At 39.9% G+C, this 15,331-nt stretch overlaps 1 non-coding gene across 1 annotated transcript; it reads left to right on the top strand.

Annotated features, from left to right (window-relative positions):
• The first annotated feature begins 10,916 nt into the window (after positions 1 to 10,916).
• LOC130964964 (small nucleolar RNA R71) lies at positions 10,917 to 11,020 on the top strand. Its single transcript, XR_009081026.1, has one exon. It is a non-coding gene; the product is annotated as a small nucleolar RNA R71 (small nucleolar RNA).
• Positions 11,021 to 15,331: the final 4,311 nt, after the last annotated feature.

Genomic DNA, 15,331 nt, shown 5'->3' with positions numbered 1-15,331 from the left:
TTGTTAGCTTTATCGCGTTTATTCCTTTTCTTTCTGATTTATAACTTGGTTTCTTGCTGTGTATTTTCAGAGATGGTTGAAAACAATGATTCCATGAAGGCCTTTAAAAAGGCGAGAAAGGCAACTGCAGCCCTAAACATCTCCGCCAAGTTTCCCGGAGAGGGGTCGTCTAAGGTTTCCCTGAAGAGGTCGGCCTCAAATACTTATGGATCAAAGAAAGTCATCCCGACTCTTAATGTTCGGCTGGCCTCATCTGTTCTTCCTTTACCGACCTCCAGTGCTGCCTTCCCATCTACTACCGGTCCTTCTCCCAAGAAGCAGAGAACTGCTGAGCCCTTCAATTTGGATGCCCCTGATTTTGATGCTATGGGGTTCGTCGATCAGCAACTTGCTCCCTATGGTGTTGTGCCTTTAAATGATGTCTCCATTCTTTATCATTTGGACTTCATTATACGAAGTAGTATCAAGATGGCACATATGGGGGCAGCCTTGTTTAGGACTGCTCAAGACGTTCCGGTTCATGCCACAAAGGCTTTCATGGAGGAGGCCAAGTCAGAGTATGATAGGATCAAAGGTTTGAATGAGGAGCTTGAGGTGAAGGTGGCAAAGCAGGAAAAAGAATTGGAGGCTAAGAAGACTCGGGCTACTGCGGCTGTGGCTATGGCAAACCTGGCTGAGGAGATGGCCCAAAAGCATAAGGATAGCTATGTCCGGACTTATAGGGAGATGGTAGAGTTCCAGGAGAGTTTGAAATCTGCTCGATCTAATTTTTCCAAGCTCCAAAATCATATTGTGAGCAGTGTGACTGCTGCTTATGAGAATCTGAAGTCTCAGGTCCGAGTTCTTGCTCCCAAGCTTGACCTGTCTCTCTTCAGTTTAGACAATATTGTAGAAGACGGGAAGATTGTCCCTACCCCGAATGACGATGATGACGACGTAGATCCGCCTCTTGTGCCATCTGCCAAAGCTCTTGCTGCCCTGGCTTCTTCCACTCTGATGAGCGGATAATTTGTACGCTTTTTGGCATTGTTTTTAGTATGTTTTTAGTATGTTTTAGTTAGTTTTTAGTATATTTTTATTAGTTTTTAGTTAAAATTCACTTTTCTGGATTTTACTATGAGTTTGTGTGTTTTTCTGTGATTTCAGGTATTTTCTGGCTGAAATTGAGGGACCTGAGCAAAAATCTGATTCAGAGACTGAAAAGGACTGTAGATGCTGTTGGATTCTGACCTCCCTGCACTCGAAGTGAATTTTCTGGAGCTACAGAAGCCCAATTGGCGCGATCTCAATGGCGTTGGAAAGCAGACATCCTGGGCTTTCCAGCAATGTATAATAGTCCATACTTTGCCCGAGCTTTGATAGCCCAAACCGGTGTTCCAAATCAGCTCAAGAATGTCCGGCGTTAAACGCCGGAACTGGCACAAGAATGGGAGTTAAAACGCCCAAACTGGCACAAAAGCTGGCGTTTAACTCCAAGAGAAGTCTCTACACGAAAATGCTTCAATGCTCAGCCCAAGCACACACCAAGTGGGCCCGGAAGTGGATTTTTGTGTCATTTACTCATCTTTGTAAACCTTAAGCTACTAGTTCTCTATAAGTAGGACCTTTTGCTATTGTATTTTCATCTTTTGATCATTTTCGATCTTAGGATCATCTTGGGACATCTAGTTCTTAGATCATGGGGGCTGGCCTCACGGCCGTGCCTAGACCTTGTTCTTATGTATTTTCAACGGTGGAGTTTCTACACACCATAGATTAAGGTGTGGAGCTCTGCTGTACCTCGAGTATTAATGCAATTACTATTGTTCTTCTATTCAATTTAGCTTGTTCTTATTCTAAGATATTCATTCGCACCCAAGAACATGATGAATGTGATGATTATGTGACGCTCATCATTCTCACTTATGAACGCGTGCCTGACAACCACTCCTGTTCTACAAGCAAACAAGGCTTGAATGTTTATCTCTTGGATTCCTTAATCGGAATCTTCGTGGTATAAGCTAGAATTGATGGCGGCATTCAAGAGAATCTGAAAGGTCTAAACCTTGTCTGTGGTATTCTGTGTAGGATTCAATGATTGGATGACTGTGACGAGCTTCAAACTCCTGAAGGCTGGACGTTAGTGACAGACGCAAAAGAATCAATGGATTCTATTCCAACCTGATTGAGAACCGATAGATGAATAGCCGTGCCGTGACAGGGTGCGTTGAACATTTTCACTGAGAGGACGGGATTGTAGCCACTGACAACGGTGATGCCCAACATACAGCTTGCCATGGAAAGGAGTAAGAAGGATTGGATGAAGACAGTAGGAAAGCAGAGAGACGGAAGGGACAAAGCATCTCCATTCGCTTATCTGAAGTTCTCACCAATGAATTACATAAGTATCTCTATCTTTATCTTTATGTTTTATTCATATATCATCCATAACCATTTGAATCTGCCTGACTGAGATTTACAAGGTGACCAGAGCTTGCTTCATACCAACAATCTCCGTGGGATCGACCCTTACTCGCGTAAGGTTTATTACTTGGACGACCTAGTGCACTTGCTGGTTAGTTGTGCGAAGTTGTATTTATACCATGGTATTGAGCACCAAGTTTTTGGATTCATTACCGGGGATTATTTGAGTTGTGAAAAGTAGTGATCACAATTTCGTGCACCAGACTCCTACAACTGAGGTTGGCCATCCTGAGTCGGATCTTGATGTTCAGATCCTGAACCAGCCAGATGGAACCGTTGCTGTTGTCCCGCTTGCGACCCGTCCTCTTTTGCCTCGAGATGCTGCCACCGAGGAATCTTGGCATCCTTTATAGTTTCTGTTTTATTTTCATATCTTGTGATGGCCCGACTTGTAGGTCTTTAGACTTCTATTTTGTGACTATTTGATCTGTTTTGACTTTGGATACTTTTAGTTGCTTTTTCTTTAGCAACTTTATTTAGAAAAACAAAGTATTTTCTCAAGCTCATGTGGTCGACTTTCAAGTGGCCTCTTGAGTCTGTTTTATTATAACAGCTTTGTTTCTTTGTGATATGCTCCTCTGCAGCTTTCTTTAGTACTTTTCAGGAATCTTGAGAGTGTTGGAGTTTTGTTGTCCAACCTCTTTTTGTGTTCCCTTTGCAAGGTCGTGGCTTGCTTTGGCTCAAGCTAGGTCTCTTCTAGCTCATGTTTTTTGTCTTGAGTTATTTTTAGTAATCCCTTGGGTTTACTTTTTATAACTTTGTTTGCTTTATTTTGTCTTGGGCCGACTTCTTCATGTCGGTCCCTTCTAAGTTATTTTTAGTAATCCATTTTTTGGACCTTGTCCGGTCTCTTTTTATGGATTACTTTTTATAACTTTTTGTCGCTTTGATCGGCTTGGGCCGACTTCTTCATGTCGGTCCCTTCTAAGTTATTTCTAGTAATCCATTTTTTGGACCTTGTCCGGTCTCTTTTTATGGATTTCTTTTTATAACTTTTTGTCGCCTTGATTGGCTTGGGCCAACTTCTTCGTGTCGGTCCTTTCTAAGTTATTTCTAGTAATCCATTTTTTGGACCTTGTCCGGTCTCTTTTATGGATTACTTTTTATAACTCTTTGTCGCTTTGTCGGGCCGATTTCATCATGCTGGTCCCTTATAAGTTATTTCTAGTAATCCTCTTTTTAGGGCTAGCCAGGCCTCTTTCTAGGGATTACTTTTTATAACTTTTCGTCGCTTTGATCTGGTCCGACTTCTTTTATGTCGGTCCATTCTATGTTATTTCTAGCAATCCATTTTTTGTTTCAGACCTCGTCAGGTCTCTATTTATGGATTGCTTTTTATAACTTCTTGTACTATTCTATTTTTATCACTTTTTCATCTTGCCGATTTTGTAGAGTTTGATCCTCACCTGGCCGACCTTTGATGAATTCGGTTTTCATTTTTGTCAACCACGTCGGGCAGTGAATTTGGTTTTCACTTTTGTCGATCTGTAGCTTTATAATCGGGAGATGAATTTTTGCATTTTCAGATTAATGCGTCTTGATAAAGAGATTTTGTAGAAAATCTGAAAAACTTTATTCAAAATAGAAAATATGCAAAATATATAAATGTGGGTGCTTACCCTAGGTAATTTTGTAGATCTTGACTTGATGCCTCATTAAAAAACCTTTTTTAGGAAAAAGAGTGCACATTTGTCCTAAGATCTTTTATTACCTTTTAACTATAATACCTTCTTAGGTTGCAGGCGTGCCATGATCTCGGTAGCTCTTATCCCTCGAGTTTGGACACTTTGTAGTAGCCTTTTTCCAGTACTTTTGTGACTCGGTAGGGTCCTTTTCAATTAGCTGCCAGCTTTTCCTCTCTGGGTCGGCTTGTTCCAATATTATTTCGGATTAGGATGAGGTCATTGTTGGCGAAGCTTCGCTGCACTACCTTTCGATTGTACCTTGAGGCCATGCGGCGTTTTAACGCTTCCTCTCTGATCTGAGCTCTTTCTCAGACTTCTGGAAGCAGGTCGAGCTCTGATGTGCATAAAGTTGATATGCTACGATTTAAGGAAATTACACGATCGGCAAAATTCCTTCCGGCAAGTGCACCGGTTATCGTCAAGTAAAAACTCACAATAGAGTGAGGTCGAATCCCACAAGGATTGGTTGAGTGAGCAATTCGGATTAGAAGTATGTTCTAGTTGAGCGGAATCAAGATTTAGATGAGAATTGCGGAATGTAAAATTGCATGAATTAAAGAGCGAGAAGCTAAATTGCTGAAATTAAAAGGGATGGGGGTGATTGCATGAATTTAATTACAGAATGTAAAGAGAAAGTGGTAGATCAGAAATGGGGAATTCATTGGGTTTCAGGAGATATTGAGATCACCGAATCAAAACGTCTTATCCCTTCCTCAACCAATGCATTCATTGAATTTTGCTTGGCAATCTTATATGATTGGATCCCAATCCCTTGGCTCGCCAATTCTCTCTAAAAACAAACAAATTCCCAATCCCTTGGTTTAAATGTTCATAAGAAGAGATGATGCTCGATCACTGATTATACCACACAGTTTCATGAACCACAATTTGGTAGGATTACATGTCACAATATCCATCCAAACCCCAATCCAATTCACTGTGAGAAAGCTTCTCTAGCATGAATCCTCCATTCCTTTCCCGAGGTTCCGAAGGATTCCAATTATGGGTAGTTTCTTTCCCAAGACAACTACCCAATGGAATTAGATCGAGAAGCTTTCTAACAAAATTCAAGAGAAAAGATTGAAGAAGAAGATAAAACTATTATTGATTCATTGAATTACAATAGAGCTCCCTAACCCAATGAAAGGGGTTTAGTGATTCATAGCTCAGAATTCAATTACAAAATTGATGAAAAATTCCCAAGTGTCTAAAAGTTCTAACTAACTTCAATTCTATCCTATTTATACACTTTCTAAATTGAGCTTCTGTTGTGTTTCTTGGGCTTTGAGGCTTTTCCTTGATTTCCTTTTGCTTTGGGTTTATGGTCCATAATCCTGATGAGGCTGTGATCCAATTCTGTAACATTCATTGAGCAAACTTAGTGAATAACAAGTAATGACACAAGACTCAACAAATTGAAGTTCCAGACTCATCAATTCTTCAGGCCCAATCCCATAAACCATGATATTCAATTGGGTTTCATACCATAATACGTTTAAGTTAATGTTTGTGCTCAAATGCTAACTTAAACTTCAATATATTTGGCCCAGAAACTCTTTCAAAAAGTGGCGTTTAAGTTGAAGTTTAAGTTTCAGTTTAAGGTTAAACTGAAACTTAAACGTGGAAATGGAAGAAAGCAACCCAGGAGTGTGAAATGTCGAACACGTTTAAGCTTCAGTTTAAGGTTAAACTGAAGCTTAAACGTGGAAATGAAGAAAACAACTCTGGAGGAGCAATTGGGTCGAACACGTTTAAGCTTCAGTTTAAGGTTAAACTGAAGCTTAAACGTGGAAATGAGAAAGCAACCCTGGAGGAGAGAAATAGTCGAACACGTTTAAGCTCCAGTTTAAGGTTAAACTGGAGCTTAAACGTGGAAATGCTCCTGGTGCCTTTCCTACTTCTGGCGTTTAACCTCCAGTTTAAGGTTAAACTCGAGGTTAAACGTGGAATTGCTTCCTGGTGAGAAATGGTGTCGAACACGTTTAACCTCCAGTTTAAGGTCAAACTGGAGGTTAAACGTGGAAATGCCCCCTTGGTGAAATTCTCATTCTGGCGTTTAACTTCCAGTTTAAGGTTAAACTGGAGGTTAAACGCCAGTTTCAGCATTTCTCAACTTCCATGATTCTGGCGTTTAACTTCCAGTTTAACCTTAAACTGGAGGTTAAACGCCAATTTCAGCTTTGGTGCATTTCTCATTCTGGCGTTTAACTTCCAGTTTAAGGTTAAACTGGAGGTTAAACGCCACTTTCAGCATTATATGGCTTGGCAGTTTAAGTTCCTGTTTAAGCTTAAACTGGAACTTAAACTCCACATGTGATCTTCAAGCTTCCTTTATTGATTTTGTTGCTTCCTTGCCTAGCCTCTTCTTCCCTGAAATCATCCAAACAATTGCATCAAGGTCTTGCAAAATTTCATGAGAAATCTTCTATTCATAGCATTCTAGTAATATAACTAAAAACTCGTGAAATTTGCATCAAAATTATACTGTTTGGATGATTCATTACTTTGTTGTTCATTTAACCATTCTTGGTTACTTTAAGCTCAAGAAAATGCATAAAACAACTAAAACTAACATGAAAATGCTAGTGAAACTAGCCTAAGATGCCTTGGCATCACAACACCAAACTTAATACTTGCTTGTCCCTAAGCAAGTCCTGAGTTATTTGAGAAGAAAGTATGAATCAAAAAGCAATTACATTGGCTATATTAGCAAGTATTTGAAGTTCATCAGAAGGGTTTTATGCAGAAAGTTGCAGCATCACTTTTTCATTCTTATCAGGTAGGATTATCACTTTTTTCATTGCATCCATCAAACACTGCTATGGCCTCTTGTTATTCTTATGTCCTTGGCACTTTTTCCTTTCTTTGTTTTTTTTTTCTTTTTCTTAGAGCTCCCTTGCTCCTTGTTTGCTCAGTGTCATGTGTTGCACAAGCCTTTGGCATTTTCTTTTTCTTGTCAGTGCACTACACATATTCACTACAGGCATTTTAGTTCACATTTCTTCTTGAGACATTGGTGCCCAGCACCTCTTTGTGTGACTAAATGTTTTGTATTTAGGCTGCTCTTGATAATGGACTTTTGGTTGATAATCCCGGGTTAGTTAACCCAAGTTACCAAGTGTTGAAACACTCCTCAGAACCTATTCATCCAAGCATATCCTTAATGCATAAACACCACAGGCATTTGTCTCAGAAGTTCAAACCATTGGTGCCTAGCTTATTTTCTCAAAATTTTTTTTTTTTGCTTTTTGGTTGCCCTTTTTCAGTGGCTTTTTCTTCTTCTTTTTCTTTCTTTTTCATGGCCAAAGACATTTATTCATCAAGATCCATAGACAGTATTCAACTTCTACACAAAAATGATAATTCTACACTCAATTTCCAGTGAGCTGACTAAACAATCAAGCATGCATACCACCACTTAATTCTACTTGATTTGTCACTAATTGAGCCAAGTTACTTTTGTTCAAACTTTTCTTTTATTTTTGGAAACAGAACAAGTATGGCAAGCATTTGTTTAAGAAGGTGAAGTTATATCCAAACATCTAGGCATTCACTTTATCCAAAGCAATAAACAGACAAACATACTAGAAATTTCACATAAAACTTAAATGACTTATAATGAAAGAAAGCTCATAAAGACAATTCACAAACTATCATTTGATTATTAAAGAACGAGACCACCTCTTATTTATTGCTTGGTTCTTCTTGATTCTTGGGATCCTGCTTCTTCTTGCTTCTTACCTCTTTTTGACCACTTGTACTTCCCTTGTCTTTTCTTATGAGCTTTTTCCAGAATCCAGCCTTTTTCATTGTTTCTTCCACTCCTTTTTCAAGGACCATTGCCTTGTTTATTTCTCCTTCTTTTCTCCCTTTGAAATACTCATCAAAAGCTGGGAATGCTGGGTCCATCTTGTGTAGATGTTCCCCTATGTAGTTAAGCTTGATTTGAGAACTGATGTTGTAATCAGCTTGAACTGAGTATCTTGCATTCTGCAAAGTGGTGGCTTCTTTGATTGCCAAGATATTGGCATCTTGGTGTTGGCATATGTGGCTGAGGGATTCCTGTAATTGTGAATTCTGTTCCCTTTGCAGATCTAGGAATCTTGATTCAAAGTTCCTTTGCATATCCATCATTTTTAGGTGAAAGTCCTCTTGTGTCTCCTGATGATATGAAATCCATGTTGGTTGTCCTTAATAATTGTGCATAATTCTAATAAATCATAGTCACTTTGGCTCTTTGATCCTAAACAATTTTACTACCTAAAATAATTGAAATCAAAGTATTAAAACGTGCAATGGTTTACTTGTCATGAATTTCTAAATCCAAAGGAACTTCTTGCTTTTCATTAACTGTGTTTAAAAGGAACACCAAACTTAATGTTTGGTTGTGCACCTTGAAAGATTGAATACAATTTGAATAAGATTTGGGGGTGCCTTCAGGTACACCAAACTTAGAGACCAATTGTATTTTACATTGCAATGTTTAGTGCACCTTATCATCAGTTGTCCTGAGGATTCAAGTTCATGCATAAGAAACCATGCTTTATTAGATGCAGAGCAAAACAATAAAGAGTAAGGATACTAAAACATGGGTTGCCTCCCATGAAGCGCTTCTTTAACGTCACTAGCTTGACGGTTGTCCCTTGTTAGGGTGGATTGTAGTGCTTGATGTCCTCTCCTCTCACTATGGAAACGTCCCCATTTGATTCCTTCATGATTTCCAAATGTTCCATAGAAAGAACTTTCCTGATTGTGCACACTTGAGGGAGCTGGGAAGGAATGGGTTTGAGGCCAGGTGGGATTGGCAGATAATGACTTGATATCACTTTGTCTCCCGGAGAGAAACCTTCAGTGGGAATTTTCTTGTTTCTCCACCCTCTTGGCAATTTCTTTACAATTCTTTCCTCTCTCTCGAGGATTTCTTCATTGACCCTTATGCTAGGAGGAACCTTCTGATCTGTTTTTATTGATTCTTGTGGCTTTAACTCTTGTAATTCTTGTTTGCCTTCAAAGGATTGTTTTAGCGTTTCAGCTGCTGAATTGCTTTCCTCCAAACACAGATTGCTACTATCATCCTTAGGCTTTTCAGGTTCTGGTTCAGGCTCAGATGCAGGTTTAAAAACATGGAAAATGAGCTGTTCATCATGTACTCTCAAAATTAGCTCTCCTTGTTCTATATCTATGAGCGCTCTAGCAGTGGCTAGAAATGGCCTTCCCAGAATGACAGGGTGTAGGTAGCTTTCCTCCATGACCAAAATGACAAAGTCTGTGGGGAAAAAATAATTTCCCACTTTCACCAGCACATTCTCAACTACCCATTCAGCTTGCTTTTGAGTTTTGTCAGCCAGTTGTATGATTACATCAGTGGATCTCACCACATTCAGTTGTAGCCTCCTCATAAGAGTTAGAGGCATCACATTTATGCTAGCTCCTAGATCACAGAATCCTCTGTCAATTTTTGTTTCCCCTATGATGCAGGGGATATGAAAACTTCCTGGGTCTATTTTCTTAGAGACCATATCCTTCTTGATGAGTGCACTGCATTCCTTGTTCATTATTACAGTTTGTCCTCCCTTCAAAACTCTTTTCTTGCTCAGCAATTCCTTCAAATACTTGATATGTGTAGGCATCTGCTGGAGGATCTCAAGAAAGGGAATATTGATATGGAGAGACTTAAATGTCTCTAAGAACCTTGAATATGTTTTCCCTTTTTCACCTCCTCCTAACCTCTGAGGAAATGGTGCTTTTGGTTGGTATGTTCCCAGCATGCCTTCCTTTTGCATTTCCTTGGCTTGCTCAGTTTCACTTTCCTGCTTAGCTTCTTCCACACCTTCTTTCAAGATTTCTGGCTCCTTTTCTGAGGGTCTGATTCCTTCTTCTTCTGAGACTTCCTTCAATATGGTGATGGCCTTGCATTCTTCCCATCTCACTCCCTTTTGTTCCCCTCTAGGATTCTTTTCAGTGTCACTAGGGAACACTACAGTTGACTTGGGGGCCTGTTGAGATAGTTCTCCTACTAGAGACTCCATCATCTTGAGTTTTTCACCATGGTTCCTTAAGGTAGATCTCACATCTTCCCTAAAGCTTTTCAACTCATTTATGTCCTGACCCATGTTTGCTAGTATTCCTTCTATCCTGTTTAATTGATCTTGAAATTGTTGGTTCAGATTGGATTGGGCAGGTTGATTATTTTGGCCATGATATGGTGGTTGGGAGTAAGTGTTTTGTGTGGCTTGGTATGATCTTTGGTTGGAGTTTTGGTATGTGGAATTGTTATGTTGGTTGTGGTTGTAAGGTTTGTGGGTTTGTGGTTGGGTTTGCTGGTTTCCCCACCCAAAGTTTGGGTGGTTTTTCCATCCTGGGTTGTAAGTGTTGGAATGTGGATCATATGATTGCTTTTGTTGGTTTCCCACATAGTTGGCCTCTTCCCAATCACCTCCTTCAATGCTTACTTCCTCTTGATCTTGTGTGTGTATTGCAGCCACTTGCTTTGTGTCTAATTTCCTGGTGAGCTCTGCTAGTTGCTTGGCAAACACCTTGTTTTGGGCTAGAATTGTATCAACATGGTTCAGCTCCATGACTCCCTTAGTGTTGTGCCTCTCTGAAGCATAGTAGTATTCATTCTCAGCCACTGTCTCAATCACTTCAATGGCTTCTTCCACAGTCTTTTTCCTGTTCAATGAACCTCCTGATGAATGGTCTACAGCCTTCCTTGATTCATAAGAAAGTCCATCATAGAAAATATGCAATTGCACCCAGTCATGGAACATGTCTGGTGGGCATTTCTTTGTCAATTCTTTGAACCTCTCCCATGCCTCGTAGAGGGTTTCACCATCCTGTTGTCTGAAAGTCTGAACCTCAGATCGAAGCCTATTAACCTTTTGTGGGGGGTAGAAACATGCCAGAAACTTGCTTTCCACCTCATCCCAGGTTGTTAGGCTCCCCCTTGGGAATGATTCCAGCCACTTAGCTGCCTTGTCCCTAAGTGAAAATGGGAACAAGAGCAGTTTATAGGCATCTTCCTGGACTCCATTGGACTTCACAGTGTCACAAATTCTCAGGAATTTTGTGAGATGTTGGTTTGGGTCTTCATTAGCACTCCCACCAATTGAACAATGATCCTCCACCAATGATATTAGCTGTGGTTTGAGTTCAAAATTGTTGGCCTGAATGGGTGGTTTCTGGATGCTGCTACCACAATTCCTAGAGGTTGGATTTATGTATGAACCAAGAACCCTCCTCTCAGGAATGGCATTGTTTCCATCAGCCCTCTCATGGTTGTGAACTTCTCTATCCATGTTGAGATCTAGAGCTTCCTCAAAATTGTCCTAAGATTCTCCTTCAGATTCTTCTTCTCTCAGTACTCTCTTCCCTCTTGCTTCCCTTCTAAGTCTATGAAGGGTCCTCTCTGGTTCAGTATATGGAGGAGTTGATGTCTCTCCTCTCCTACCTGTCATACAAGAACACACCACAAGCAACAAACAAGTGGAATACTCTTGGTTAATGGAAGAGTATGGTTAGAGCAGTTGAGGAATTAATTCAAATAGTTAGTGGGTCAGTGAGTTAGTTGCTTGAATTGAAAGGCATAAGAAAGAAAAAGCAATTAATAGAGTGCAGAAATTAAAATTCAACAAGTAACTTGAACTAAATTAACAAAACAAGAAAAATGCTCAATCTAGTTAACTTCCAATTTGAGAATTGTCAATCGAAAACCAATCCCCGGCAACGGCGCCATAAACTTGATGTGCATAAAGTTGATATGCTACGATTTAAGGAAATTGCACGATCGGCAAAATTCCTTCCGGCAAGTGCACCGGTTATCGTCAAGTAAAAACTCACAATAGAGTGAGGTCGAATCCCACAAGGATTGGTTGAGTGAGCAATTCGGATTAGAAGTATGTTCTAGTTGAGCGGAATCAAGATTTAGATGAGAATTGCGAAATGTAAAATTGCATGAATTAAAGAGCGAGAAGCTAAATTGCTGAAATTAAAAGGGATGGGGGTGATTGCATGAATTTAATTACAGAATGTAAAGAGAAAGTGGTAGATCAGAAATGGGGAATTCATTGGGTTTCAGGAGATATTGAGATCTCCGAATCAAAACGTCTTATCCCTTCCTCAACCAATGCATTCATTGAATTTTGCTTGGCAATCTTATATGATTGGATCCCAATCCCTTGGCTCACCAATTCTCTCTAAAAACAAACAAATTCCCAATCCCTTGGTTTAAATGTTCATAAGAAGAGATGATGCTCGATCACTGATTATACCACACAGTTTCATGAACCACAATTTGGTAGGATTACATGTCACAATATCCATCCAAACCCCAATCCAATTCACCGTGAGAAAGCTTCTCTAGCATGAATCCTCCATTCCTTTCCCAAGGTTCCGAAGGATTCCAATTATGGGTAGTTTCTTTCCCAAGACAACTACCCAATGGAATTAGATCGAGAAGCTTTCTAACAAAATTCAAGAGAAAAGATTGAAGAAGAAGATAAAACTATTATTGATTCATTGAATTACAATAGAGCTCCCTAACCCAATAAAAGGGGTTTAGTGATTCATAGCTCAGAATTCAATTACAAAATTGATGAAAAATTCCCAAGTGTCTAAAAGTTCTAACTAACTTCAATTCTATCCTATTTATACACTTTCTAAATTGAGCTTCTGTTGTGTTTCTTGGGCTTTGAGGCTTTTCCTTGATTTCCTTTTGCTTTGGGTTTATGGTCCATAATCCTGATGAGGCTGTGATCCAATTCTGTAACATTCATTGAGCAAACTTAGTGAATAACAAGTAATGACACAAGACTCAACAAATTGAAGTTCCAGACTCATCAATTCTTCAGGCCCAATCCCATAAACCATGATATTCAATTGGGTTTCATACCATAATACGTTTAAGTTAATGTTTGTGCTCAAATGCTAACTTAAACTTCAATATATTTGGCCCAGAAACTCTTTCAAAAAGTGGCGTTTAAGTTGAAGTTTAAGTTTCAGTTTAAGGTTAAACTGAAACTTAAACGTGGAAATGGAAGAAAGCAACCCAGGAGTGTGAAATGTCGAACACGTTTAAGCTTCAGTTTAAGGTTAAACTGAAGCTTAAACGTGGAAATGAAGAAAACAACTCTGGAGGAGCAATTGGGTCGAACATGTTTAAGCTTCAGTTTAAGGTTAAACTGAAGCTTAAACGTGGAAACGAGAAAGCAACCCTGGAGGAGTGAAATAGTCGAACACGTTTAAGCTCCAGTTTAAGGTTAAACTGGAGCTTAAACGTGGAAATGCTCCTGGTGCCTTTCCTACTTCTGGCGTTTAACCTCCAGTTTAAGGTTAAACTGGAGGTTAAACATGGAATTGCTTCCTGGTGAGAAATGGTGTCGAACACGTTTAACCTCCAGTTTAAGGTCAAACTGGAGGTTAAACGTGGAAATGCCCCCTTGGTGAAATTCTCATTCTGGCGTTTAACTTCCAGTTTAAGGTTAAACTGGAGGTTAAACGCCAGTTTCAGCATTTCTCAACTTCCATGATTCTGGCGTTTAACTTCCAGTTTAAGGTTAAACTGGAGGTTAAACGCCAATTTCAGCTTTGGTGCATTTCTCATTCTGGCGTTTAACTTCCAGTTTAAGGTTAAACTGGAGGTTAAACGCCACTTTCAGCATTATATGGCTTGGTAGTTTAAGTTCCAGTTTAAGCTTAAACTGGAACTTAAACTCCACATGTGATCTTCAAGCTTCCTTTATTGATTTTGTTGCTTCCTTGTCTAGCCTCTTCTTCCCTGAAATCATCCAAACAATTGCATCAAGGTCTTGCAAAATTTCATGAGAAATCTTCTATTCATAGCATTCAAGTAATATAACTAAAAACTCATGAAATTTGCATCAAAATTATACTGTTTGGATGATTCATTACTTTGTTGTTCATTTAACCATTCTTGGTTACTTTAAGCTCAAGAAAATGCATAAAACAACTAAAACTAACAGGAAAATGCTAGTGAAACTAGCCTAAGATGCCTTGGCATCAAGCTCTTCCCTTTGAAGTTGGGAGTTGGCTTCTTCACTATAGAAGATCATTCTGGGAGATTCCTCTTCGACTTCTACCGGTATCATTGCCTCCATTCCATAAGCCAATCGGAAGGGTGATTCCTTTGTGGTGGAATGTGGAGTTGTCCGATATGCCTATAGGACTTGTGGGAGCTCTTCAGCCCAGGCTCCCTTTGCGTCCTGTAACCTCCGTTTTAGCCCGACTAGTATGACTTTATTAGCAGCTTCTGCTTGTCCATTAGCCTGTGGGTGTTCTACGGATGTGAATTGGTGCTTTATTTTCAAGTCAGCTACCAACTTTCTAAAGCCTGCGTCTGTGAATTGAGTGCCATTGTCTGTGGTGATGGAGTAAGGGACTCCAAATCTTGTGACAATGTTCCTATATAAGAATTTCTAACTTCTTTGGGTAGTGGCATTGGCTAGGGGCTCTGCCTCTATCCATTTTGTGAAATAATCTACCCCTACAATGAGGAATTTGACTTGTCCTGATCCCTGGGGGAAGGGCCCGAGGAGGTCGAGCCCCCACTTTGCAATTGGCCAAGGAGATGTTATGCTGATGAGTTCCTCTGGTGGAGCAATGTGGAAGTTAGCATGTTTCTGACCTGGTGGACATGTCTTAACGAACTCGTTGGCTTCTTTTTGTAAAGTCGGCCAAAATAATCCGGCTCGGAGTACTTTCTTGGCAAGAGCTCGTGCTTCGAGATGATTACCACATGTGTCACTGTGTATTTCTTCTAAGACCTCTTTTGTGTTAGAGGTCGGTACACATTTTAGTAGAGGTGTCGATATCCCTTTCTTGTATAGGATGTCTTTTATGATGGTGTAATATTGTGCCTCCCGCTTTAACCTTTTTGCCTCATTTTTATCTGTAGGGTGTATCTCTAATTTGAGGTAGCTGATTATGGGAGTCATCCACCCTTGAATTTTGACCTGATATAGTTAGGATCTTTTCTTCCTTCGAGATTGATGGGCTTTGTAGTGTTTCCTAGATGAGGCTCTTATTATTGCCCCCTGGTTTGGTGCTGGTTAATTTTGAGAGTGTGTCGGCTCGGGCATTTTGTTCCCGAGGTATATGCCGAATCTCGCCTTCTTTGAATTGTCCGAGCTGTTCCTTGGTTTTGTCCAAGTACTTTTTCATGGCAG

This window comes from Arachis stenosperma, chromosome 2, assembly GCF_014773155.1.
Source record: "Arachis stenosperma cultivar V10309 chromosome 2, arast.V10309.gnm1.PFL2, whole genome shotgun sequence".
Taxonomy (NCBI): Eukaryota; Viridiplantae; Streptophyta; class Magnoliopsida; order Fabales; family Fabaceae; genus Arachis; species Arachis stenosperma.
This window is presented reverse-complemented; position numbering and strand designations above follow the sequence as displayed.